Source organism: Tachyglossus aculeatus, chromosome 22 (genome assembly GCF_015852505.1).
Source record: "Tachyglossus aculeatus isolate mTacAcu1 chromosome 22, mTacAcu1.pri, whole genome shotgun sequence".
Lineage (NCBI taxonomy): Eukaryota > Metazoa > Chordata > Mammalia > Monotremata > Tachyglossidae > Tachyglossus > Tachyglossus aculeatus.
Window position 1 is genome coordinate 6,643,441 of NC_052087.1, and position 24,489 is coordinate 6,667,929.

Consider the following 24,489-nt stretch of genomic DNA (forward strand, 5'->3'; position numbering starts at 1 on the left):
AGAACTTCAGACTAGCTACTCTGTATTTTAATCTCTCGGTATTTTCTTAGCTTCAGTTAACATTTCATGTTTCTCACGTAAGATTAAAATATACGATTAGAAAGATGTATTCTTTAAAAAAAAGGGGGGGTTCCGGTCAGAGTATAAAATAGGCTAGGGAACAACAAATTCTTAGGGATTATTTGTTTCTACTTCTCAGTGCCTTGTGAAACATGCAGTTTTTGGAGTTTTTTTCAACATACATTTTCTAAGTTAATTTAAATATGCAATTCCTCTTTGTAATATGTGTCATACTTTGCATGCACATAGATTTTTCTTCATGCCAAGAAAATCATTATTGTGGAATTTTTATCAGATTGCCATAATTAAGGAAGATTTAAGAGAAGCAGAGAATCAGAGAAGCAACGTGACTCAGTGGAAAGAGCCCGGGCTTTGGAGTTAGAGGTCATGGGTTCGAATCCCTGCTCCGCCACATGTCTGCTGTGTGACCTTGGGCAAGTCACTTCCTTTCTCTGAGCCTCAGTTACCTCATCTGGAAAATGGGGATTAAGACTGTAAACCCCACGTGGGACAACTTGATCACCTTGTATTCCCCACCAGCACTTAGAACAGTGCTCTGCACATAGTAAGCGTTTAACAAATGCCATCATTATTTATTTTTTATTATTATTATTATTATTTAACATTTGGGTTGTAAAGGAAGATTTAACATTTGGATTTAACGTTGGGTTTTTGAATGTAACCCATAACCTGACCATTTAGTTTAAAATCTTGGAGGATTATTTTTCTCTGGTGTTACCCAATTCTCTTAGCAATATAATACATATGTTCTAGTGTTATTATGTCCGTTAGATTTCATCTTGAGCACTTAGAAAACAATGGAATATCAGTATAATTGCTGCTGTGAAAATTTAATGGTCATGAATAGTAGATTTGCTGTATGTACTATGAGGCATACCACAGATGGAAATTTTGTTTGTTCTTCTGTTTATACTGTATAATTAGGACCAAAATGCTTGTTTTTAATTATAAAGTTTTGTTTGCATAACAATTGTGTGCTTGTCAAATGTACGCAATACTGTTAAGTTTGAAAATTGTTAGGAAAGGAGAATACACTGACCATTCTGATATCAAATTATGGTATTTAATTCTTGTAAAAACCTCTTTTGACATTAGTGATTGAATATTTGGTAAAACGTCCTAGTTGTAATGCTATAAAAAGTTTATGTATGCCATATTATAAGTTGTGCTTTGCTTTTCAAGTATATTTTGTTCTCTTGATTAAAGCTCACTAATTCATTTATTGACATTGGACATTTGTTAACACTTGAGAAGCAGCGTGGCCTAGTGGAAAGAGCACGGGCTTGGGAGTCAAAGGACCTGGGTTCTAATCACTCTCTGCCAATTCCTTCCTGTGTGACCTTGAGCAAGTCACTGAACTTCTCTGTTCCCTCAACTGCAAAATGGAGTTAAAAACCTGTTCTCCCGCTTGTTTAGACTGCGAGCCCCATGTGAGACAGGGTCTGTGCCCAACCTAATTCACTTGTACCTACCCCAGCGCTTGTACACATAGTAAGCACTTAACAAATGCCATATAAAATTATTTTAATTCCAATTAATTTTCCATATAAAATTATTTTAATTCCAATTTTCCATATCTTCTTCCGGCTTTTACCTACAAGAGAACATGTTTTGGAGATAGAGGTACTGCTTTACCAATCAGAAAAACCTTTCAGTTTATTAGTGCATTATTTCAAGTATATTTTAAATGAGATAGCTGTAGTAAGGTGCTGGTCTGAAATGTTATTTTCATTTGAAAATGTAAGTATATTCTAACTTTCGTAAAATATTACCTTCAATATCTGGAGATTTGATAAATCAATTTCATCGTTCACATATAATTACTGAGGGGAAATATGGTCAATTAAATTTTGTTTGTGCTATATTTTATGTAGTTCTACTCTTCTCCCCCCACCCCACCCCCAGCAAAATCAATCAATCAATCAGTCAATCAATCGTATTTATTGAGCGCTTGCTGTGTGCAGAGCACTGTACTAAGCGCTTGGGAAGTACAAGTTGGCAACATCTAGAGACGGTCCCTACCCAACAGTGGGCTCACAGTCTAGAAGGGGGAGACAGAGAACAAAACCAAACATATTAACAAAATAAAATAAATAGAATAGATATGTACAAATAAAATAAATAAAATACCCCAGTGCTTAGAGGAGTGCTTGGCACATAGTAAGCGCTTGCACATAGTAAGCGCTTAATACTTAATAAAAAAAAAAGCTTCCAGCATCTTTTCTAGAATGACAAACAGAATCCCTGGGTAGTCTGACAATCTGGTACTGAGAAAACTGTAAGAATTATGCTAGACTATTTTTCTGGTTTTCATAAAATAATTTAACCCAGTGTCCATGTGCCAATCCCATGTGCCAGGCATTCTAGGAATGAGTATATTTACAAATGTATCATTACACAAGATGCTAACAAGCTAAGTGACCAAAATCGAGGCATTACCAATGTTTACAAATACGGTACAATACTGACATTATGTAATTGCCCTGCTTTAATTTTATTACATACGATTGGGAGTTTCTTCAACCTATAACCAAGACAAATATTGCTGGTACTAAGAAGAGGAAAAGACAATCTTATAGACCATAATTATCTTAAAACTGTGTATAACTAAAAGACAAGTAGAAGATAAAAAGCCCCATCAGCTGCCTAAGATATGTTATATTACCACCCAGCAATTTATCCATCATCCTTTGAAAACATATTCATGCCTTTTGTAGTCAAAGCTCCTTCAGGAAGTCAGCATTAAGATGTAGCACTGAAAAATTACACCCCTGTAAAAAAAAAAAAATCCTATAGAACAATATACATGATGTTTTTTTAACAGCATACTTTAAACATATTCAGAAACATTTTTGTTCAGTTGGTAAGCCCTGAGCAAATAGAAAACTCTTGGCCCTTTTAATGAGCACATGGTATTAAGCGTTCATTGTGAAGATTTCTTATGAGTGCCATCCTGTATATATGTATATATGTCTGTACATATTTATTACTCTATTTATTTATTTCTTTATTTTACTTGTACATATCTATTCCATTTATTTTATTTTGTTAGTATGTTTGGTTTTGTTCTCCGTCTCCCCCTTTTAGACTGTGAGCCCACTGTTGGGTAGGGACTGTCTCTATATGTTGCCAACTTGTACTTCCCAAGCGCTTAGTACAGTGTTCTGCACCCAGTAAGCGCTCAATAAATGCGATTGATTGATTGATTGAGTAATGAAAATGCGTTCCCCATGATGTCGAACTGGATATGGTGACATTAAGATGACAGAAGTAGCCTAGCTATTGAGGTTTATCAAGGAATGATGTTGACCTGCGTTCTAATCCCACCACTTGCCTGCTGTGTGACCTTGGGCAAGTCACTTAACTGCTCTGAGCCTCTGTTTCCTAATCTGTAAAATGGGGATTAAATACCTGTTCTCCTTACTGCTTAGATTGTGAGCCCCGGGTGGGACAGAGGTTGTGTCTTACCTGACTATCTTGTATGTACCCCAGGGCTTAGTACAATCATCATCATCATCATCATCATCAATCGTATTTATTGAGCGCTTACTATGTGCAGAGCACTGTATTAAGCGCTTGGGAAGTACAAATTGGCAAAATATAGAGACAGTCCCTACCCAACAGTGGGCTCACAGTCTAAAAGGGGGAGACAGAGAACAAAACCAAACATACTAACAAAATAAAATAAATAGAATAGATATGTACAAGTAAAATCAATCAATCAATCAATCAATAGAGTAATAAATATGTACAAACATATATACATATATATAGGTGCTGTGGGGAAGGGAAGGAGGTAAGATGGGGGGATGGAGAGGGGGCCGAGGGGGAGAGGAAGGAAGAGGCTCAGTCTGGGAAGGCCTCCTGGAGGAGGTGAGCTCTCAGTAGGGCCTTGAAGGGAGGAAGAGAGCTGGCTTGGCGGATGGGCAGAGGGAGGGCATTCCAGGCCCGGGGGATGACGTGGGCCGGGGGTCGATGGCGGGACAGGCGAGAACGAGGTACGGTGAGGAGATTAGCGGCAGAGGAGTGATCAGATCACTATTCTGATGTGAACAACTTCATACTAAAGCAGAAGATAATGAATACCAATTTTCTCCCTGAAAATGTTTTTGAACTTTATTAGAAAAACCCATATTTATTTTAATACAATGCTTTATACATGTTAAATGTTTAATGAACACGTTTGCTAATGGAATATTTTCCCAAGCTCCAGGTTCCACCAAAAGTCAGCTCCCGGTCTATCCCAGCTGGGCATCCGAAGGCATTCATCAGGGGCAAAAACGTTCTTTGATTTCTTGAGTACAAAGGGCTAAAATTCAAGGGAGAGATGGGACAGCAGGTGCGGGTATATAGTTGTCCTTTCTATTTGAAGACACTTTGATGGTGAATTTCATCTGTGTGTGTCCGTGTCCAGCCTCGGTCCCATTTTGCGTGCCGAATCTTCGCAGCGCCTGGTGCCGTTTTTGCTTTGGCATCCTTTGTCTCCCTTTCCTTTTGAGGGTTTTGCCCGAAAAGAGTCACACCCTCCTTGAGGGCAGCGCGCCAGGCTGGTCTAGCCTTAGCTGTGGACTCTCACTTTTCCGCTACAACGCGGCACCGTCCGAGGTTTGGTTTTATTGCGTCTTTAAAGCATTTCCTCTACCCTCCTTGCTTTCGGTTCTCAACTTCAGCTCTTCCTACAGCAGCGGCTGTTTCGGTGTTCTGCCGCTTCTTCTCCTTCGCCTCACATGTCCGTCGTAACATCACCATTCATTCATTCATTCATTCAGTCGTATTTATTGAGCGCTTACTGTGTGCAGAGCACTGTACTAAGCGCTCGGGAAGTACAAGTTGGCAACATACAGAGACAGTCCCTACCCGACAGTGGGCTCACAGTCTGCTTTGCCCGTGGTTCAATTAAGCGTCTAGACCCCAAGGAAGGAGGCGTCAATAAATATTACTACTCTGAATCGTCTCTGCTTACTCTGCTGGAGTTGTGTTATTGGTTGTTAGTAATAATAATGGTATTTATCAAGCGCTTACTACATACCGAGCACTGTTCTAAGCGCCGAGGGGGGATAGAGGGTAATCAGATTGTCCCCCATGGGGCTCACAGTCTTCCTCCCTGTTTGACAGATGAGGAAACCGAGGCCCAGAAAACTGAAGCGACTGGCCCGAAGTCACCCAGCGGACAAGTGGCGGAGATGGGATTTGAACCCATGACCTCTGACTCCCAAGCCCGGGCTCTGGCCACTGAGCCACGCTGCTTCTCTAATAATAATAGTAATAATAATCATGATACTTTGCCCACGGTTAATCAGTAAAACTGATGGCATCTATTAAGCGCTGATTAATAAATTAAGCATTTATTTCATCAGCATCATAATAAGCATCATCATCATCATCAATCGTATTTATTGAGCGCTTACTATGTGCAGAGCACTGTACTAAGCGCTTGGGAAGTACAAATTGGCAACATATAGAGACAGTCCCTACCCAACAGTGGGCTCACAGTCTAAAAGGGGGAGACAGAGAACAAAACCAAACATACTAACAAAATAAAATAAATAGGACAGATATGTACAAGTAAAATAAATAAATAGAGTACGTTGCCCACGGTTAATTAATAAAACTGATGGCATTTATTAAGCGCTGATTAATAAATTAAGCCTTTATTTCATCAGCATCATAATAAGCATCATCATAATCGTGATACTTTGCCCACGGTTAATTAATAAAACTGATGGCATTTATTAAGTGCCGATTAATAAATTAAGCATTTATTTCATCAGCATCATAAAAAGCATCATAATAATCATGATACTTTGCCCACGGTTAATTGATAAAACTGATGGCATTTATTAAGCGCTGATTAGTAAATTAAGCCTTTATTTCATCAGCATCATAATAAGCATCATAATAATCATGATACTTTGCCCACGGTTAATTGATAAAACTGATGGCATTTATTAAGCGCTGATTAATCAATTAAGCATTTATTTCATCAGCATCATAATAAGCATCATCATAATCATGATACTTTGCCCACGGTTAATTAATAAAACTGATGCCATTTATTAAGCGCTGATTAATAAATTAAGCATTTATTTCATCAGCATCATAATAAGCATCATCATAATCACGATACTTTGCCCACGGTTAATTGATAAAACTGATGGCATTTATTAAGCGCTGATTAATAAATTAAGCCTTTATTTCGTCAGCATCATAATAAGCATCATAATAATCATGATACTTTGCCCACGGTTAATTGATAAAACTGATGGCATTTATTAAGCGCTGATTAATAAATTAAGCATTTATTTCATCAGCAGCATAATAAGCATCATCATAATCATGATACTTTGCCCACGGTTAATTGATAAAACTGATGGCATTTATTAAGCGCTGATTAATAAATTAAGCCTTTATTTCGTCAGCATCATAATAAGCATCATAATAATCATGATACTTCGCCCACGGTTAATTGATAAAACTGATGGCATTTATTAAGCGCTGATTAATAAATTAAGCATTTATTTCATCAGCATCATGATAAGCATCATAATAATCATGATATTTTGCCCACGGTTAATTGATAAAACTGATGGCATCTATTAAGCGCTGATTAATAAATTAAGCATTTATTTCATCAGCATCATAATAATCATGATACTTTGCCCACGGTTAATTGATAAAACTAATGGCATTTATTAAGCGCTGATTAATAAATTAAGCATTTATTTCATCAGCATCATCATAATCATGATACTTTGCCCACGGTTAATTGATAAAACTGATGGCATTTATTAAGCGCCGATTAATAAATTAAGCCTTTATTTCATCAGCATCATAATAAGCATCATAATAATCATGATACTTTGCCCATGGTTAATTGATAAAACTGATGTCATCTATTAAGCGCTGATTAATAAATTAAGCATTTATTTCATCAGCATCATCATAATCATGATACTTTGCCCACGGTTCATTGATAAAACTGATGGCGTTTGTTAAGCGCTGATTAATAAATTAAGCATTTATTTCATCAGCATCATAATAATCATGATACTTTGCCCACGGTTAATTGATAAAACTGATGGCATTTATTAAGCGCTGATTAATAAATTAAGCATTTATTTCATCAGCATCATAATAAGCATCATCATAATCACGATACTTTGCCCACGGTTAATTGATAAAACTGATGGCATTTATTAAGCGCTGATTAATAAATTAAGCATTTATTTCACCAGCATCATAATAAGCATCATCATAATCACGATACTTTGCCCACAGTTAATTGATAGAACTGATGGCATTTATTAAGCGCCGATTAATAAATTAAGCATTTATTTCATCAGCATCATCATAATCATGATACTTTGCCCACGGTTAATTGATAAAACTGATGGCATTTATTAAGCGCCGATTAATAAATTAAGCCTTTATTTCATCAGCATCATAATAAGCATCATAATAATCATGATACTTTGCCCATGGTTAATTAATAAAATTGATGGCATCTATTAAGCGCTGATTAATAAATTAAGCATTTATTTCATCAGCATCATAATAATCATGATACTTTGCCCACGGTTCATTGATAAAACTGATGGCGTTTGTTAAGCGCTGATTAATAAATTAAGCATTTATTTCATCAGCATCATAATAATCATGATACTTTGCCCACGGTTAATTGATAGAACTGATGGCATTTATTAAGCGCCGATTAATAAATTAAGCATTTATTTCATCAGCATCATCATAATCATGATACTTTGCCCACGGTTAATTGATAAAACTGATGGCATTTATTTAGCGCCGATTAATAAATTAAGCATTTATTTCATCAGCATCATAATAAGCATCATAATAATCATGATACTTTGCCCATGGTTAATTAATAAAATTGATGGCATCTATTAAGCGCTGATTAATAAATTAAGCATTTATTTCATCAGCATCATAATAATCATGATACTTTGCCCACGGTTAATTGATAAAACTGATGGCATTTATTAAGCGCTGATTAATAAATTAAGCATTTATTTCGTCAGCATCATCATAATCATGATACTTTGCCCACGGTTAATTGATAAAACTGATGGCATTTATTAAGCGCCGATTAATAAATTAAGCATTTATTTCATCAGCATCATAATAAGCATCATCATAATCGTGATACTTTGCCCACGGTTAATTGATAAAACTGATGGCATTTATTAAGCGCCGATTAATAAATTAAGCATTTATTTCATCAGCATCATAATAATCATGATACTTTGCCCACGGTTAATTGATAGAACTGATGGCATTTATCAAGCGCCGATTAATAAATTAAGCATTTATTTCATCAGCATCTTAATAAGCATCATAATAATCATGATACTTTGCCCATGGTTAATTAATAAAACTGATGGCGTTTGTTAAGCGCTGATTAATAAATTAAGCATTTATTTCGTCAGCATCATAATGAGCATCATCATAATCATGATACTTTGCCCACGGTTAATTGATAAAACTGATGGCGTTTATTAAGCGCCGATTAATAAATTAAGCATTTATTTCATCAGCATCATAATAATCATGATACTTTGCCCACGGTTAATTGATAGAACTGATGGCATTTATTAAGCGCCGATTAATAAATTAAGCATTTATTTCATCAGCATCATCATAATCACGATACTTTGCCCACGGTTAATTGATAAAACTGATGGCGTTTATTAAGCGCCGATTAATAAATTAAGCATTTATTTCATCAGCATCATCATAATCATGATACTTTGCCCACGGTTAATTGATAGAACTGATGGCATTTATTAAGCGCTGATTAATAAATTAAGCATTTATTTCATCAGCATCATAATAAGCATCATAGTAATCATGATACTTTGCCCATGGTTAATTAATAAAACTGATGGCATTTGTTAAGTGCTGATTAATAAATTAAGCATTTATTTCATCGGCATCATAATAAGCATCATAATAATCATGATACTTTGCCCACGGTTAATTAATAAAACTGATGGCATTTATTAAGCGCTGATTAATAAATTAAGCATTTATTTCATCAGCATCATAATAATCATGATACTTTGCCCACGGTTAATTGATAAAACTGATGGCATTTATTAAGCGCCGATTAATAAATTAAGCATTTATTTCATCAGCATCATCATAATCACGATACTTTGCCCACGGTTAATTGATAAAGCTGATGGCATTTATTAAGCGCCGATTAATAAATTAAGCATTTATTATCACCATGTCAAGGTGAGCTTAGTGTTGATGCTAGGAGACTGGCTCCATTCCAGAACTTCATCGTCCGTGATCTTGTCATAGCATTTGATATTAAATATGGCCTGTAAATCAATCAATCAATCAATCAATCAATCGTATTTATTGAGCACTTACTATGTGCAGAGCACTGTACTAAGCGCTTGGGAAGTACAAATTGGCATCAATTTGTAAATGAGACTGTAAATGAGACTGATGGAACCGTTCAGGGAAGCGGATGCAAGCACTCGTTCTGGCCCACTTTGCACAGACGGAGAAAAGGGTGGACAGTACTACATTACCCTATTGACCTATAGTTTGGACTGGATTCCTATCGCACTGCTGGCGTATTCCGTTTGATGGCCTTCTTCATCCAGTTTTTATTTTCCTTGTCTACTATTGTGTAGACAGTAGTCATTGTGCTGCCTAGGTAACAGAGTTCTGTCAGTTTTTAGCCCCGTTGCCACAGTGTTTGCTGTTTTTTTGGGGGGGGTTATGTCTGGAACGTCATCTCTACTTTCTTCAGTTTTATCATCATCATCATCAATCGTATTTATTGAGCGCTTACTATGTGCAGAGCACTGCACTAAGCGCTTGGGAAGTACAAATCGGCAACGTATAGAGACAGTCCCGGCCCAACAGTGGGCTCACAGTCTAAAATGGATCTTCTAGCTGTTGGCTGATTTGGTGACGTGGTTTACAATCATTGGCATTGCCCCGGATAACTGCCAAGCTCACCCATCTAACTTGTGATAGTCACAGTGGAATACTGGAATAAAGGGGGGCTAGAAAGTAATACTGAAATAATAATAATGATGGTATTTATTAAGCGCTTCCTATGTGCCAAGCACTGTTCTAATGACATTACGTGTAATATCTAGTGACATTATGCCTGACAATCAATCAATCAATCAATCAATCGTATTTATTGAGCGCTTACTATGTGCAGAGCACTGTACTAAGCGCTTGGGAAGTACAAATTGGCATCACATAGAGACAGTCCCTACCCAACAGTGGGCTCACAGTCTAAAAGGGGGAGACAGGGAACAGAACCAAACATACCAACAAAATAAAATAAGTAGGATAGAAATGTACAAGTAAAATAAATAAATAAATAAGTAAATAGAGTAATAAATGACATTATTGTCTAGTGACACTACACATGTCTAGTGACATGCATTACATGTAATACAACACCTTAGTGTTCTTCTGGAAGCCCATTTTAAGATTCCTCAATCAGTGGTATTTATTGGGTGCCTGCCTTGTGCAGAGCACTGTACTAGGCATGTGGAAGAATACAACAGAATTAGCAGACACATTCCCTGTCCATAACGAGCTTAATTTATTTTATTTTGGTAGTATGTTTGGTTTTGTTCTCTGTCTCCCCCCTTTTAGACTGTGAGCCCACTGTTGGGTAGGGACTTTCTCTATATGTTGCCAATTTGTACTTCCCAAGCGCTTAGTACAGTGCTTTGCACACAGTAAGCGCTCAGTAAATACGATTGATGATGATATGTCCAATTAGTTTTTTAATGAACTTTCAAAAAGCAAGCTAATTCCTGGTATTATCTTAGGAGGACCAGATTTTAAAAGGGAAGACGGGAACTATGGAGTCAGAAATGAGATCAGTGGTTGTTTCTTCATAAAAGAGCTCCTTCTCTTCTGTCTTAGGTTTTAAGTCCCAGAAAACAAGAATTGAGTTTAAACTATTGGTATTACAACTTAGTTTATCCCTTTTTTAAGCAATAAAAGTTTCAAGGAAAACTGATGAGCAGGTGTAGCTATGGGTATCTTTTAGGTCTTTCTAGAAATCTTCAGGTAGATCTGAATTTCGTTAAAATTGCGTATCTGGAACAGGTGTTTGGACAAGGTAAAATGCTCTGCACATAGTAAGCGCTCAATAAATACGATTGATGATCATGATGATAATACATTAGCGCTCAAACTAGCACACAGGACACTCCTCCAACCGAGTTGTCTGGTTGTCCTGGTTTTGTAACTTATTTTGACAGCTCATAAAAATTCCACATGTGAACCTTAAGAATACCGTGACGTGCAGATTCTTCATTCACAGATTTCCTCTTTTACGATTACCCCATTGTGATCAATTTCATGGTCCACCTCACCGTGTTTTGGTTATTCGTAGTTAAAAACCACAAGCACTAGTTCCGCAACATTAATTCTCCTGTAAACATGAGTCCCGCACAGAAGTAATCCCCCCCCTCAAGCCCCATTATAAAGCCTTGTTATTGGAAGATTTTCCATTGGTGTGAGGATTTATTCCAAATTTTTTATTCCTGTAATTAATTGCAATTCATTCCAACCAAAGTGGCGTGGAAGAACTCTAACCCCTGTTAATACTGAAGAATTACCATACTCCCACCTGGAGAAATTTGACCTAAAGCGAAAGTAAAAATCGAATAATCCAGTTCTTCATCCTGAAAAATGAAGAACTACCTGGGTCAGAAATCAAGGATGCCAGGTAATAACTGGCTCTTATTGAGAGATAGTAAACGAAAGTAAAAATCGAATAATCCAGTTCTTCATCCTGAAAAATGAAGAACTACCTGAGTCAGAAATCAAGGATGCCAGGTAATAACTGGCTCTTATTGAGAGGAAGTAAAATATTTTAAAGTTTCGAAATGGAAAAATCCTAGCCAGCAAACTTGAAGAGAAATGCTCTTCAGCCTGCTCGGCCAAAGAGCCCATTCATTCACTGAAGCAACAGATGATGACATAAAATGAGAATGGGAGCACACTAACCAGGGTTAGAGGCTAAATAGACAGCTCTTGATGTTTTATTAAATACGAAGGGATAAACTCCTCTATATTCAGATCCCAAAGGGGAAAAACACAGGCTCTGCTCCAGTTAGAGATGCTTACGATCCTTTCAGAAGTCTGTTTTTCTTGTCAGAGAACCAAGTTTCAAAGAGTAGAACTTTAGAGGGGGGGGAAAAAAGGCTTCAGAAAGTGATTTCAGAAGTACCTATTGCCTTTCCATCAGCAAACTCATGCAAAATTTCAAGAACAAGGCTGATTTTTCGCGAAATACTTAACTGAAAAGGCAGTAGACTTGTTAGAGAATAAGGTGTCGCTTTCCCTCGTTCATTTCAGAAAACAGGTTACGACATGCGCCTGTTGGAGAATTAGAGATTATCTATTTTATACCAGTCCCCTATAATGACCACTTTCTAGAACGCTTCAAAACAATCAATGCAGAGAACTGGTTCTTTGGTTGACACCTAACTGGTACACCAAGAATGATTTTCAGATTTAGTGTACATGAAGTGGAATTCAGTTTCATTTCCCCTAAATCACGACCTATTATTTCATGAAGTGCGAGAGACACAGTGGGACTTTATAGATGATGATTTCAAGAAGTCAATTATCTAATTTTTTAGAAGGGGGAAACAGCATTCATTCACTTAAATATTTTGGTCCTCAATTTTTCAACAGCAAAATGGGTAATAATCAATCAATCAATCGTATTTATTGAGCACTTACTGTGTGCAGAGCACTTTACTAAGCGCTTGGGAAGTACAAGTTGGCAACATATAGAGACAGTCCCTACCCAACAGTGGGCTCACAGTCTAGAAATAATACTTCCCATTTCCTATCCTAGAGGGACTTTTGAGGCTATAAGTCAAAATATACTGATTTTTTAATCCCTTGGGGGGGGGAAAAAAAGTGCCATAAAATGTTGTGGCTCAGATTTACTTTTGAATTGAATTTTTCAGGCAGGAAAATATTCCGTAAAGGTGGTGGTTGTAATGAAGTGCCATCTGCTTCATCAGAGATGTTTACTTAATAAGAAATGTTTTTCAAGTTTTGAAACTTTGAGGAGCACAGGCCGTGGAACTGGATGTGACTTTGAGTTTGCCTCGTGGGACCCTTGGGCACAGCATACCCTGTCCAGAAGTGCAAAGGAAATAATGATTTTTTAAAAAAAATGGTGTTCGTTAAAGGGTTTACTCTGTGTCAGGCAGTCTACTAACTGCCGGGGTAAATGCAGTCCCTGTCCGACATGGAGCTGGCAGTCTTAATCCCCATTTTCCAGATGAGGTAACTGAGGCACAGAGAGGCTAAGTGACTTGCCCCAAGGTCACACAGCAGACAAGTGGCCGATCTGGGATTAGAACCCAGGTTCTTCTGCTTCCCAATTCTGTGCTCAGTGCACAAGGCATCGTTGTTTCTCTGCTAATCTTGCCGTTCACCCTCCTCTATCATCATCATCATCATCAATCGTATTTATTGAGCGCTTACTATGTGCAGAGCACTGGACTAAGCGCTTGGGAAGTACAAATTGGCAACATCTAGAGACAGTCCCTCCCCAACAGCGGGCTCACAGTCTAAAAGGGGGAGACAGAGAACAAAACCAAACATACTAACAAAATAAAATAAATAGAATAGATAGGTACAAATAAATTAAATAAATAGAGTAAAAAAATATGTACAAAAGAGTAAAAAAATATGTACAAGAGTAAAAAAATATGTACAGAGTAAAAAAAAATGTACAAGAGTAAAAAAAATGTACATATATTTATATATATATGTATTTATATATATATATAATATATGTATTTTATATATATAAAAATATATCTATCCTTTGTTGCCGAGCAGAGTAGCGGCGCTGATCTGAGCAAGGGGGGGACAGGCCCACCCCCTGTCCCTCCCCAAATAAATCGTACCTTGGGTCTCAGCGTGAGGATGCTGTGCCTTTCCTATGTAGTGCCCAGCAGGAAGGGATATTCTGCCTTCCCTCGGCTACAATACCTCGTTCTCCCCTCCGCGGGAGGGGAAAATTGGGTTCTTTTGAGTTCCAATTATAACAATATGGTGCCATCACACCCAAACAGCAAGCGATTTTGAATAGTACCTGAACGGAAATTCAGAATGTTGTAAGCGTCTGGTACGCGGCTTACTAAATCTCCAACTTTCCGAATGAAAATTCCCGACTCTGGGTGTAAATGGTAGGGTTGGTAGCTAAGACTGCCAAGTCACCCTCTTTGACATTCACTACAATCTCCAGACTAAAGAGTGGTGAAATTGGATGCCAATTTCAAGTTAATTGTGTACACAGTTGTTAAATAGAAGCGTTTGCCATTATATCAGGTCAGGCAATATTTCAAAGTTGCACAGTCCGTTCATGCGGGTATCATATTCTGATGTCCATTTGCTTTCATTAATCTTTTGATTTCCCATTAGGTTAATTTATGATCTTATTTTTAAAATGTGGTTTTGATCCATTTTTGCCTTGCTTTCTTTTAGTCAATCGATGATATTTATTGAATCCTTGCTTGAATTTGAATATAAAAAGAATGCAGTTATTGGCTTCCTATCACTAGAGTACATTCAAAAATGAACTTCACTTCTCAGCTTAATGCATTCAAGTCTCTCCTTAACATTTGCCAGTTGTCTGAAATCTCTATAGAGGTCTCCTCCCTCCTAGGATAATTTACTTTAGACAAATATCCTGCAGCAATTTTAGTGAGAAGATGCTCCAATAACTGAAGTTGATCCTCACTCAGTCATCTTGACTGTCATCAGCTTTCATCTTTTTTTTTTTCCAAGAGAAAACATTAATACGTAGAGCTAAGAAGGCCCTATATTGTTAAGAGGAAAGAGAACCTTTGGTTAAAATGAAAATATTAGCATTGTCCAACAAAGTATATTAGTTTGATGTCAAGAAGTTATAGCCTAAAGTAGTCTGTTGAATTCAACTACTCACTGTTATTATTAATATATTAACAATTATAATATATTAACAATAATTCTATTTGTCAAGTACTCTGTGCTTAAGCTCACTACAGAAGGCACTGGGGTAGATACAAGGTAATCAAATTCACTCAGTCGTATTTATTGAGCGCTTACTGTGTACGGAGCACTGTACTAAGTGCTTGGAAAGTACAATTCGACAACAGATAGAGACAGTCCCTACCCGACAACAGGTACACAGTGTACAGAGCACTGTACTAAGCGCTTGGAAAGTACAATTCAACAACAGAAAGAGACAATCCCTACCCAACAACAGGTTCACAATGTACAGAGCACTGTACTAAGCGCTTGGAAAGTACAATTCAACAACAGATAGAGACAATCCCTACCCCACAACAGGTTCACAGTCTAGAAGGGGGAGGCGGACAATCAAATCAAATATGATGCCAAGGAAATGAAAATCATACGCAAAGATTTTGTCATTTTAAAAATCCCCTTATTAGTGGAGGTATACTAGACTGGTAGATGTATTTGTGGGTTGTGTTTAGCAAATCAACTTCATCCAGTCACATTTATTGAGTGCTTAACATCTCTGCATCTGTATTAATACTTGAATCTTTAACGTTTTGATTTTTGAATATTTGTTGGGCACGTTCAGAGTTAATCCGATAACATAGAAAGTGATGTTAACTCACATAGAGAAGCAGCATGGCTTAATGGAAAGAGCCCAGGCTTGGGAGTCAGAGGTTGTGGGTTCTCATCCCGCCTCCGCCACTTGTCAGCTGTGTGACTTTGGGCAAGTCATTTAACTTCTTTATCATCATCAATCGTATTTATTGAGCGCTTACTGTGTGCAGAGCACTGTACTAAGCGCTTGGGAAGTACAAATATTTACCTCATCTGTGAAATGGGGATGAAGACTGTGAGCCCCACGTGGGACCACCCGTTTACCTTGTATCCCCCCCATTGCTTAGAACCATGCTTGGCACATAGTAAGTGCTTAACAAATACCAACATCATTATTATTATTATTATTATTCACCAAGAAAATAAGAATATTTGAAACTCATTCATTCCTATAAAATGAATGCAGTAACCGGTACTGATAGGTTGTAGTGGGCCCAATTTGACTAAGAAAACGGGAAACGGGAACCAAGAGCCCTGAGTTTTACTTAAGCCATTTACAACTACCTTCTGGACTTCCATTCCAGCTCTTTTCCTCCCTTCAAGGCCCTGCTGAGAGCTCACCTCCTCCAGGAGGCCTTCCCAGACTGAGCCCCTTCCTTCCTCTCCCCCTCGTCACCCCTCCATCCCCCCATCTTACCTCCTTCCCTTCCCCACAGCACCTGTATATATGTATATATGTTTGTACATATTTATTACTCTATTTTACCTGTACATATCTATTCTATTTATTTTATTTTGTTAGTATGTTTGGTTCTGTTCTCTGTCTCCCCCTTTTAGACTGTGAGCCCACTGTTGGGTAGGGACTGTCTCTATATGTTGCCAACTTGGACTTCCCAAGCGCTTAGTACAGTGCTGTGCACACAGTAAGCGCTCGATAAATACGATTGATTGATTGATTCCATTTTCCCTAGCTCCCAAGGGATGGGAAGGGAGAGGTTGGCAGGTATTCAAAGGTCAGTCGAGGTTGTCACATCAGTGGCACCAACTTGTACTTCCCAAGCGCTTAGTACTATGCTCTGCACACAGTAAGCGCTCAATAAATCCGATTGAATGAATGAATGAACTAGCCAGTAAAAAATGCTGAAGAAGGTTGTACTTAATATTGCCATTTTTGCACCTAAATAGTGCCCGTCCCCCCCTTTCCTTCGTAGAAATGTCCTTTCCTGGACATTTCTAACTATCTCATGCAGACCCCTGCTTCCTACTCCTACTGTGGTATTCTCTCCCCTTTTTTCCAACCTCACTCAAGAAACAATGAAAGAAAGAGGGAGATTATCCGATCCTCTGAACACATTCCTAGTTTACACATTGAAAAGGGTTGTCCTGATAGGAAACAATGGAAACAGGGGTATTGAAAACACGTCTTTTACCTCGGTGGTTTGATTTTGCATTGGTGTGGGTTTCTGGCAGGTGAGCTGTTTGCTCACAAAATTGGAAAAATGTTCCTTTTTGATTGTCTGTAGCTTCTGGAATTTTTTTAGACGCTATTTTATTTAGGTATGTTTGAAAGTTGCTTTTTTCCCCCACCACGTAATTTCTCAATTGCTATTTTGCATTCTTGTTGTTTTGAAAAATTATAATAAAATTACTAAAATTATCTGGAGCTGAACTGTTCTACAAAAGATCAAAGTAGAATGTTAAAAAAAACTCACTTATTGAGGACAGCTTTTTAGTTAGTTTGAGGAGGGTCTTAAAATACATTTTGGTAATGTTCTTAATGCTAAAGGCTCCTACAATTCCCTGAAACTCACAGTAAGAAGAATTGAGAGAAAACATTATTTTGCGGATTACGTTAATGATATAGTTTATTAAATTTTACTTTAGATTAATATTGCTCATAAATTATATGCCCTCTAAATTATTTACTTTTTTAAACTTTAGTCATACGTCTGGTACAGCCACTCAGTAAAATACATTTTTAAGATCAAACCAAACAATGTATTGATATATATATATATAAAAATAGACAATTCTTGAGTAGTGTTAATTATACAGTTGCCAAACCTACGAGGATCAAAAGATTTTATTTAAGAAGGATTTCACATGCAGCATGGATTATGTCCCTACATAATAGCTCAGTAGTACTTCTGCTGAATTGTAAAATAGCTTAGAGAGGAGTATGATGCCTATAGTTGGTGTAATGCATTAGTAATTAAGAGGGTGTGAGGTTAAGCTTCATTAACTGCTGTGGGATTGTATCTTGGGTTTTATTATGCCCTAGAGAACATAAGAAGTGAGAAGGGTCAAATTGTCAAAATCAGATTCTACTTATGCATCTGCCAAAACAAAGCCAACAAAGTAATATTAGCAGTAAACACTGAAAGTCGTGGGCTTTAAAGGGGAAAATGTGATTTTTCCAGCTGTTTATGATAGGGACGAACATTCCGCTGATAAAACGTTAGCTTAGTGTTCTCAAAACACGGTTTTGACATGAGAACCTTGTAAAATAGGATGATTCCATTCTGTGCAATTGTTATTTGAAAACTGAATTTACCAGTTGTTTGTATTGACTTTGAAAAAGGAACCCTCACATTTTCATACTCATTTCAATTATATATTTAAATGGGTAAAAGCCAGATGCTTCCAAGTAGACAGTCTATCAATCAATCAATCAATCGTATTTATTGAGCGCTTACTGTGTGCAGAGCACTGTACTAAGCGCTTGGGAAGTACAAGTTGGCAACATAGAGACAGTCCCTACCCAACAGTGGGCTTACAGTCTAGAAGCTCATTGTGGGCAGGGAAAGTCTCTTGTTTTATTGGACTCTCCCATGCGCTTAGTGCAGTGTTCTGCACACAGTATGTGCTCTATAATTACGATTGATATGGAGATAAAAAATAACTTTTTTATTATTCTTATGTTTTACACTTCCTGCTTCTGGGTAACCATGTCCTCAGGGACTGCAATAATGCATCATAGAAATGATATGATTTTTTTGAGTAAAGGAGAATATAACAACCGTTCATGGACATTGGCCATGTCTGTTTAGTGCACATCTCAAACTATGGCGTCATCTTGACTTTAAGCTAGTAGTCAATACACCAGCTATTAGTTGGGTGATTTGATATTAACACTTTGTTACAATTTAACATGAAAGAACTGAAAATCACGAGGTTGACGTAACACGGTTTTAGAGCGTGTCTCGTAATTGAGGCTCATGAGGGAGAGGAACCGTGTCCAACCTGATTATCTTGCATGTCTTCTAGGGCTTAGTACAGTACACCAGCTATTAGTTGGGTGATTTGATATTAACACTTTGTTACAATGTAACATGAAAGAACTGAAAATCATGAGGTTGACGTAACACAATTTTAGAGTGTGTCTCGTAATTGAGGCTCATGAGGGAGAGGAACCGTGTCCAACCTGATTATCTTGCATGTCTTCTAGGGCTTAGTACAGTGCTGGGAGCATAGTAAGCCCTTAATTCTAGACTGTGAGCCCACTGTTGGGTAGGGACTGTCTCTATATGTTGCCAACTTGTACTTCCCAAGCGCTTAGTACAGTGCTCTGCACACAATAAGCACTCAATAAATACAATTGATTGATTGATTGATTAATTAATATCACCAATATTAATTGGTCTAGGAGTTTACCTGATTGACAGCAGCTGTTGAGGGGCATTGGAGACTCCATTTTCTCCTATTTACCCTTTCGCCAACCTAACTAGATTATCACTCGGTCAGTCAGTGGTAATTATTGAGCACTCACTGTGTACAGTGCCCTGTTCTACACTTGGGAAAGTACACTATAAAAGAGTTGGTAATCATAATCCTTGCCCCCATATAACTTACACTCTGCAGGGAGACACAGACATTAAAGTAGATTAGGAATAGGGGAAATATCTGTACAGCCCTCTGGACTGTAAACCCATTGTTTGCAAGGACTGTCTCTCTTTATTGCTGTATTGTACTTTCCTAGGGCTTAGTACAGTGGTCTGCACACAGTAAGCACTCAATAAAGACGATTAAATGAATGAATTAATGAATAGAATAGAATACTTAAGAATTATGGAGCAGGGATGAATAACAAAGGGTCAAGGGGTACAACACAGCCAAGTTCATAGTCAACGCAGAGAGGAGGGAGGCTAGGGGAAATAAAAGAGTTTAGTGCAGGAAGGCCTCTTGGAAGAGATGTGTTCAACTTGTTTACTTTGTATCTACCCCTACACTTAGTACAATGCCTGGAACATAGTAAGTGCTTAACAAATACCACAGTTATTATTATTCATTCATTCAATCGTATTTACTGAGCGCTTACTGTGTGCACAGCAGTGTAGTAAGCGCTGGGGAAGTACAAGTTGGCAGCATATAGAGACAGTCCCTACCCAACAACGGGCTCACAGTCTAGAAGGGGGAGACAGACAACAAAATAAAACATGTGGACAGGTGTCAAGTCATCAGAATAAATAGAAATAAAGCTAGATGCACATCATTAACAAAATAAATAGAATGGTAAATATGTACAAGTAAAATAGAGTAATAAATCTGTACAAAGATATATACAGGTGCTGTGGGGAGGGGAAGGAGGTAGGGTGGGGGGATGGGGAGGGGGAGAGGAAGGAGGGGGCTCAGTGTGGGAAGGCCTCCTGGAGGAGGTGAGCTCTCAGTAGGGCTCTGAAGGGAGGAAGAGAGCTAGCTTGGCGGGTAGGCAGAGGGAGGGCATTCCAGGCCCGGGGGATGACGTGGGCCGGGGGTCGATGGCGGGACAGGCGAGAACGAGGCACAGTGAGGAGGTTAGCGGCAGAGGAGCAGAAGGTGCGGGCTGGGCTGAAGAAGGAGAGAAGGGAGGTGAGGTAGGAGGGGGCGAGGGGATGGACAGCCTTGAAGCCGAGAGTGAGGAGTTTTTGCTTGATGTGTATGTTGACTGGCAGCTACTGGAGATTTTTGAGGAGGGGAGTAACATGCCCAGAGCGTTTCTGCACAAAGATGATCCGGGCAGCAGTGTGAAGTATAGACTGAAGCGGGGAGAGACAGGAGGATGGGAGATCAGAGAGGAGACTGATGCAGTCATCCAGTCGGGATAGGATGAGAGATTGAACCAGCAGGGTAGCGGTTTGGATGGAGGGGAAAGGGTGGATCTTGGCGATGTTTCGGAGGTGAGACCGGCAGGTTTTGATGATGGATTAGATGTTAGGGGTGAACAAGACAGCAGAGTCGAGGATGACACCAGGGTTGCGGGCTTGTGAGACGGGAAGGATGGTAGTGCCGTCTACAGTGATGGCAAAGTCAGGGAGAGGGCAAGGTTTGGGAGGGAAGGTAAGGAGTTCAGTCTTGGACATATTGAGTTTTAGATGGTGGGCAGACATCCAGATGGAGATGTCCCGAAGGCAGGAGGAGATGCGAGCCTGGAGGGAGGGGGAGAGAGCAGGGGCAGAGATGTAGATTTTGATGTCATCAGCCTAGAGATGATAGTGGAAGCCATGGGAGCGAATGAGGTCACCAAGGGAGTGAGTGTAGGTAGAGAACAGAAGGGGACCAAGAACTGACCCTTGAGGAAACCCTACAGTGAGGGGATGGGAGGGGGAGGAGGAGCCCGCAAGGGAGACTGAGAATGAATGGCCGGAGAGGTAAGAGGAGAAGTAGTAGCAGCAGTAGTAGAGAAGCAGCGTGGCTCAGTGGAAAGAGCCTAGGCTTTGGAGTCAGAGGTCATGGGTTCAAATCCCGGCTCTGCCAATTGTCAGCTGTGTGACTTGGGCAAGTCACTCAGCTTCCCTGTGCCTCAGTTACCTCATCTGTAAAATGGGGATTAAGACTGTGAGCCCCCCATGGGACAACCTGATCACCTTGTAACCTCCCCAGCGCTTAGAACAGTGCTTTGCACATAGTAAGCACTTAATAAATGCCATCATTATTATTAGTAGTAGTATAAAGAGAAGCAGCATGTCCTAATGGATACAGCACAGGCCTAGAAGTCAAAAGGTCAAGAGTTCTAATTCCAGCTCCGCCACATGTCTGCTGGGACACTGGACTTAACTTCTTTTGGCCTCAGTTACCTCAGTCTGTAAAATGGGGATTAAGACTGTGAGCCCCATGTAGGGCAGGGAGTGTGTCCAACCTGATTAACTTGCATTTACCCCAGCGCTTAGAACATAGCGCTGAGCAAGTACCATAATAATAATAATAATAATAGAAATGGGTTCTAAACAGTTCTCATTTCAGTCAGTTGTATTTGTTGAGCGCTTACTGTGTGCAGAGCACTGTCGTATTTGCAGAGAGTTTGGCTAGAAGGGGAAGGTGCCTGTTAGGGGGGAAAATAAATGACTCTCTCTGCTTTGAAGCTGAGAGATTCCCAGACTTGTTTTAGAGGAGGCGCAAACTAGCTGTGTTAGCTAAATTTAACACAGGTCAATTCTTCTGTGGAACATTTCAGCATCATCCAAAAATCCAGAGTAAGTATCGGAAAGTACGTTCATGGGGGAAATTAAAATTGGAAATTCACACCAGACACACATTGTTAATCCACAGGGAATGGCCACGGAATTTAGAAAAGTCACTTTCAATTTAAGAAATGAAATTGCAATGTGGCCTAGTGGATCGAGCTCCAAACTGGGAGTTGGAAGGACCTGGGTTCTAATCCCAGCTTCACCACTTGTCAGCTGTGACCTTGGGCAAGTCAGTTTACTTCTCTGTGCCTCAGTTACCTCATCTGTAAAATGGGGATTAAATGGGACAGAGACTGTGTCCAACCTGATTAGATATAGCTACCCCAGCACTTAGTACAGTGCCTGGCACATAGTAAGCACTTAACAAATACCATTTGAAAAAAAGGATTCCATTCCTATCCTGTTGGAATCTTTTTTTTAAAATTGGCTTTTGTTTTTGTAACTTAAAAAACTAAATAATATTTAAGTGCTTACTAGGAGTCAAGCACTCTTCTAAATTGTTGGCAGAGGTACAAGTTAATCAGTTTGGACACAGTTCCTATACCACTGTGGGACTCACAGTCTAAATAGGAGGGAATAGTCTAAATAATCCTATTGCTGTTTCTTATGGTTACATGGATTTTAGTTTAATTCTAAATGAAGAACAGTTGGAGGAAAACTAGAAAAGCAAGGAAAAAAAATCTAAAGTGTTTTTTTTTATTTGAACTGTGATGCCAGCAAGTTCATTCTCCAAATTGTACATCTTCATTCTTTGCTGATAATGGCCCAGACTAACTCACCAATTGTCACTGTAGTGGATTATCACAGAATGGTTTTGTGAAATTCAGGTAATCCTTCAAAAACAATACCTAAAATCGTCAGCACAGAGGTATAAAGGCTTTCAGCGTCCAGGTTTACAAGGGGTAAAAGAGAGCTTTTAGGAAACTAGCTAATTATGAAAACTCTCAAGTGTCTGTAGTAAGTGTTGGTAGTATTTATTTAATGGCAAAGGACACAGGTTGCAGTTGACCTAGGGGAATGTTTGCGACACTTGGTTATCTTGCCGCTTTGTAACTTGAAGCCAAAGGGAGGGAAACAGCTAATACTTTGCTGATTTCCATCTTGGAAAGGGCTTGTGTTGTTGAGTGGTAAACTACAGTTTGAGGTAGCTGCTGCAGGTGTGTCCCTGAAGGATAGTACCCAATTTAAAACAACTTTAAACAGCTTAAGGAGATAAGAGAATATTTAGGTAGGATTTGCTAATGATAATCTCTTGGAACACAATGGTTTGTGAGTTGCTCCGATACCTGTAGTATAATTTTGAGAGAAGTCAAGATAATCTGTGGCACTGTAGTATTGCAGATCGTACCTAGATTATTTTATTAAAGGCCAGGAAAGAATTGAGAAAAATATAAAATTATTGGTAACAGATAATAGTTCCTTATTCTCAAATGAGAATTAATTTTTTCCTTACATTAAAATGTTTTATAAGTGCTTCTATAATCAATCAATCGTATTTATTGAGCACTTACTGTGTGCAAAGCACTGTACTAAGCACTTGGGAAGTACAAGTTGGCAACATATAGAGACAGTCCCTACCCAACAGTGGGCTCGCTTAGTACAGTGCTCTGCACACAGTAAGCGCTCAATAAATATGATTGATTGATTTTATAACGCAGATTAATTTTTGTTACTTATTCAGTTGTGTATTTCACTGTTATTAGTCCATGTGTCTGTTGATCCCCAAATAGATTATGAACACTTTGTGGTACAGTGGCTGGCTTTAATCTGCTTACTTTTTTTTTGGTGTGATATTCGTTGAGCACTTACTGTGTGCCCGACACTGTACTAAACGCCGGGGTGAATGCAAGCAAGTCAGGTTTTACACAGTTCATGTCTCACCTGGGGCTCTTAGTCTTAATCCCCATTTTAAAGATGAGGTAACGGAGGCACAGAGAAGTGAAATGACTTGCCGAAGGTTGTATAGCAGACAGGAGGCGGAGCTGGGATTAGAACTCAGATCCTTCTGAGTCCCGTGCCCTATCCACTAGGCCACACTGCTTCAAATTTATCTTGTAAATTCCCCAGCACTTAACACCACTGACAGTTGTCCACTCCCTTAGAGAACTCATTCACTCCCACTGCTTCAGCTACCACTTCTACAACGATGACTCCCAAATCCCCCACTCAGGCTAGCCCTGATCCTTTTCCTTCCCTACAATCTCACATTTTCCTCTGCTTTTGGGACATCTCTATTTATTTATTTTTACTCTATTTATTTATTTTACCTGTACATATCTATTCTATTTATTTTATTTTGTTAGTATGTTTGGTTTTGTTCTCTGTCTCCCCCTTTTAGGCTGTGAGCCCACTGCTGGGT

General features: G+C 38.7%; 1 protein-coding gene across 1 annotated transcript in view; it reads left to right on the forward strand.

Annotated features, from left to right (window-relative positions):
* Positions 1 to 24,489, forward strand: part of ELP4 (elongator acetyltransferase complex subunit 4) — a 262,363-nt gene that overhangs the window by 49,805 nt on the left and 188,069 nt on the right. The gene's annotated exons all lie outside the window — the stretch shown is intronic.